The sequence below is a fragment of the Octopus bimaculoides genome, chromosome 14 (assembly GCF_046866305.1).
Source record: "Octopus bimaculoides isolate indiv1 chromosome 14, ASM4686630v1, whole genome shotgun sequence".
Lineage (NCBI taxonomy): Eukaryota > Metazoa > Mollusca > Cephalopoda > Octopoda > Octopodidae > Octopus > Octopus bimaculoides.
Window position 1 is genome coordinate 38709945 of NC_142941.1, and position 5000 is coordinate 38714944.

A 5000-nucleotide genomic window follows, 5' to 3' on the forward strand; every position below is an offset into this window, starting at 1 on the left:
AATACCCACTTATATATTTACACACACACACATATATATATATATATATATATATATATACACACAGGTATATATATATATATATATATATATAGAGAGAGAGATAGATAGATAGATAGATAGATAGATAGATAGATAGATAGATAAATAGATAGATAGATATACAAATAAATTATATATGAGTGTGTGTACCTATATATGTGTGTGCAAAAGAAAATAGGAGGGTGTGCAAAAAGTGAAGACAAAAAACAGAGTTAGAGAAAGATAAACAAACAGATAAAGTGAAGGAGAAAATAGATAGAGAGAGTGAGAGAAATAGCAAAACAAACAACAGAGAGAGAGAGCGAGAGAGAGAGAGAGAGAGAGAGAGAGAGATGACAGGGTGATAAGTAGAATAACTGAGAAGCGATCCTAACAAGTATGGAAGAGTGTATATGTAATACTTACAGTAGCCAATGTAAGTCCATTCTACTGAAATAAAATGCATCTGATCTACATGTCAGTTTCACATTATTATATAAAAACTTATGACTACAATTATACACCATGGAAGCTGCATATTGTAATCTCTTTCAGCCAAAGATGTTGCAGCTAATTGTAACTAAGTTAATAACAATAAGCAAATGAAAAGGTTTTGGACCCACTAACTTCAAAATTTTAAAAACAAGAACTGCAATAGCCAGTTAATTATATCAATATATATATATATATATATATATATATATATATATATATATATATATATATATATATATATATATATATATATATATATATATATATATATATATATATATATATGTATATATGTATATATGTATATATGTATGTATGTATGTATGTATGTATCTATGTATCTATGTATGTATCTATGTATCTATGTATGTATATATATTTATTTATTTATATATTTACATAGAAGGCCAATCTCAAAATACTGGGACTTACAAAAAAATGACAAAGGACTGTGATATGCCCACCACAGCAGAGTTGATATCCTAAAATCAAAGTACTATGTAGAAAGCACTGCTGTATGTGCCATATAAAAAAAAATTGGTCGTGGTGCCATGTAAAAAAGCACCTAATATATATACTCTGTAAAGTAGCTGGCATCGGGAAGGGCATCCAGTTGTAGCAATCAGCCCAAAACAGACTATGGAACTTGCTGCAGCTCCTGGCTTTAAAGGCTCCTGTCAAGCTGTTCAACGAATGCCAACATTGAAAACAGACATTAAAATCATGGTGATGATGATGATGATGATGATGATGCTTATATATATACACATGTTTATGTGTGTGTGTGTACGTGTACATGTATGCATGTGTGAGTGTTTGTGTGTACACATGTGTGTGAGTGTATATATATATATATATATACACACACATATACACACACCTATATATATATGACCAAGCAATTATCATCGACACCGATGGGATGACTGGCCTCACACCATATATCACCATCAGCTGCACCTGCACTAATGCCAGCAGCTACATCGCTAACCATATAACCAGAACATTAACCACGGCGATATCACTGTAAGATCATTGCACCATATCGACAGAGTCAGTAGAGAAAAAAACCAGATGTGTGAATGTAGTCACATCCCAAGTTTGTAAATACATCAAATCAGCCGGTTACATCTTTCAAACATCACTTCTGCAAACACCAGTCATCCTTCAGAGTCCCAGAAAGACGGTTTGTCACATCCCTCTGCCAAGTGTGGCACCTCTAAGATCAAGGGATTCCATTCCATGTGATATCAGGTGGAAAATAATAGATCATCCAGGCCCATATATTAATGGGAGTGGCCGTTGCCAGATCTGCATCATGAAGAGAACCAAAATTCTTAAGGACTATGCTAAACCTAGTGTGTTAAATAGTTGTAAAGAAGTTTTCTCTAAATGTGTCCACTTCAAGCGCTACCTACTGGAAAATTGGATCAGCTCGTTTGCTGGTTAGGCTTTTTCAGGTCTGTAGGGCTTGTTTTATCCTATGGTCCAAAGGAAACAGCCTGTCCTCATTAACATTTTTATACATTAGGCCTTAAATCTCGATATCTGAGCATTTTCTCATGTTCGCATGGTGGAAAGTTTAAATGTTCTTGTCTTTGAATAGAGTCTGACAAGCTGTCCGCAAAGCTCTGGCCTTGTGGATATGAAACCTTTGGTAACTTTATGACCAGAGTTTAAATTTTTGTTTTAATAATTACTGCTCTATTATTTAGTGTGTGCTTCTTTTCTGATATATGTTTAATTGACGATATATACATGTATATAGTGAGCAAGTTGAAATATTAGCACATGAGACAAAATGCTTAGCAACTTTTTGACAATCTTTATGTTATGAGTTGAAATTCCACCGAGGTTGACTTTGCCTTTCATCTTTTTGGGATCAATGAAATGAGTATCAGTCAAGTACTAAGGTTGATGTAATCAATTAGCCTCCTCTCCCAAAATTTCAGGCCTTGAGTTTATAGTAGAAAGGATTATTATCATTATTATCATTATTATTATTATTATTATTATTATTATTATTATTATTATTATTATTATTGTTGTTGTTGTTGTTGTTGTTGTTGATATTATTATTATTATTATTATTATTATTATTATTATTAAGGTATCAAGCTGGCAGAATTGTTAGTGCACTAAACAAAATGCTTAGCAATATTTCGCCTATCACAACATTCTGAATTCAAATTCTGCTGAGGTCGACTTTACCTTTCATCCGTTTGGAGTCAATAAAATAAGTACCAGTTGAACACTGGAGGTCAATGTAATTGACTCATTCCCTACCCCAAAATTGCTGCCCTTGTGCCAAAATTTGAAACCATTATTATTATTATTGTTATTATTATTATTGTTATTATTATTATTATCATTATTATTATTATTATTATTATTATTATTATTATTATTATTATTATTATTATCATATAGGCAAAGGCAGTGAGCTGGCAGAATCATTAGCATGCTGGGGAAAATGCTTAGTGGTATTTCATCTGCCACTATATTCTGAGTTCAAATTCTGCTGGGGTCAATATAATCCACTAATGCCTCCCGCTAAAATTGCTTATGTTCTCCCAATATTTGATATAATTATTATTATTCTATTTTCAGAGTCCAAATCCTAATAAAGCTAAGTTTGCCCTTTATCTTTTTGAATGTTACAATAAAAGAAAATACTGGTCAAGTACTGGAGTCAGTGATATCAATTAAAGACTTCCCCTCAAAATTGCAGATCTTGTGCCTAACTTAGAAATAATTATTGTAATCGTTGCTACTGTAACTGCTTTTTGTCATTGTTTTTGTTGTTAGTGCTTATTGTTTTTGTTTGTTTTGCTGCCATTATTGTTTGTTGATGATTGCTGTTTGAACAAAACAAAAATAATGTAACAATTGCAGTCTTATCCTCGTTAACACTGCCATTGTTTGGTGAGATGGGGTTTGAGATTATTGGGTGTGATTTTGAGGGAACTTTGGCTGTTTTTTAACTGGTCAAACAACATGTAAGTTCCTTCATTGACCCCTCATCCTGAGCTCAACTGGTACTTATTTTATTGACCCCAAAAGAATGCAAGGCAAATTCAGCCTTGGCTACATTTGAACTCAGAATGTAAAGACAAACGAAATGCTGCAAAGCATTTTACCTGGCTTGCTGATGATTCTGCCACCATGCAGCTCTAAACAATATAAATATTATTACAGGTGTTGCATTATTACAGGTGTTGTCCAGCTCAGCCCTGAGTCAGAAAACCATCGATGAAAAGCAATCCAACCATGACTGCCCAGTCCATTTGTTTAACAAAAACTATATTATTCATGAATCTGTCAATATTTTAGAAGACAAGATATGATTTGAAGAGTAATTGGTTGTTCTTTTTAGCAGGTTAAATGACTCTGTACAGGTTTCCTCAATTTAATATTGTTCTTCTTGCTGAGGGCTATAATTACTTTTATTCTTCTTACTTGTCGTTCTTTTACAATATTTTTTTTATTTTTACAAATTTTTATTTTATTTTTCTAGTATGTAATTATTATCATTGTCAAAATATATTGTAAACAAAAAAAAAAATAGAGAAATTTTTCACAAAAAAATCAAGTGTGAAACATGTTTTCTTTAATTTTTTTCTTTCTTATTTTGTATTTTTTTCTTTCATCACTTTTACTCCAAGAAATTAATGATATTAAGAATAAATTCTTCAGTTTTGTCAAGAAATTTTTAATTCAAAATTTGTTACATTTCACATGTCTTTCTCTCCATGTATGTATGTATGCATACACACACACACACACACACATTCGCATACAGTAAATATAAGATAAGCACACAAACACACAGACACACACACGAATATATACATTTTTTATGCATGTCATGTTGTTTATTCATTGCAAGCTGAATAATATTTTCACATTCTCAAGTGCTCAATATGGTCAGTTTTGCCCCCAATAAAGGGTTAATGGGCAGCAAGTGAACAACTTATTCACAAAAATTTTCAATTTGGGACCTGTGGAAAACTTCCAACACCTTCTTATTTGATAGAGTTAGTTGAGGGTCTTTGCCAGTTTCAATAAATATTACAAAACTTCACATGCATGGGTATTTATTTCTCAACATTTTGCTTGCACAATTTTTTTATGGTACAAAGTACAAAAATATATTTACATATTTTTGCATCCATCTTTTATCTTTTACTTGCCTCAGTCATTGAATGGCAGCTATTCTGGGGAACCACCTTGAAGGATTTAGTCAAACAAATTGACTGAATTGCTCCTTTGTTTTTAAATATTGTACTTCTTCTGTTGGTCTCTAATTGTTGAACCACTAAGTTATGGGCACATAAACAAACCAACACCAGCTGTAAAGCAGTGTTAGGAGACAAACACAAAGATGCACACACATAGATATATACACCTATACATACATACATACATACATACATACATATGTATATATATATATATATATATATATATATATATATATATAT

General features: G+C 31.7%; 1 protein-coding gene across 1 annotated transcript in view; it reads right to left on the reverse strand.

Annotated features, from left to right (window-relative positions):
• The window catches only part of LOC128246972 (protocadherin-18-like), a 216874-nt gene extending 216360 nt beyond the window's left edge, over window positions 1-514 (reverse strand). The window contains exon 1 of the mRNA XM_089363245.1: window positions 448-514. The gene's annotated coding sequence lies outside the window, so the exon portion shown is untranslated. The remainder of the gene's footprint in view (window positions 1-447) is intronic.
• Between the last annotated feature and the right edge of the window lie 4486 nt (window positions 515-5000).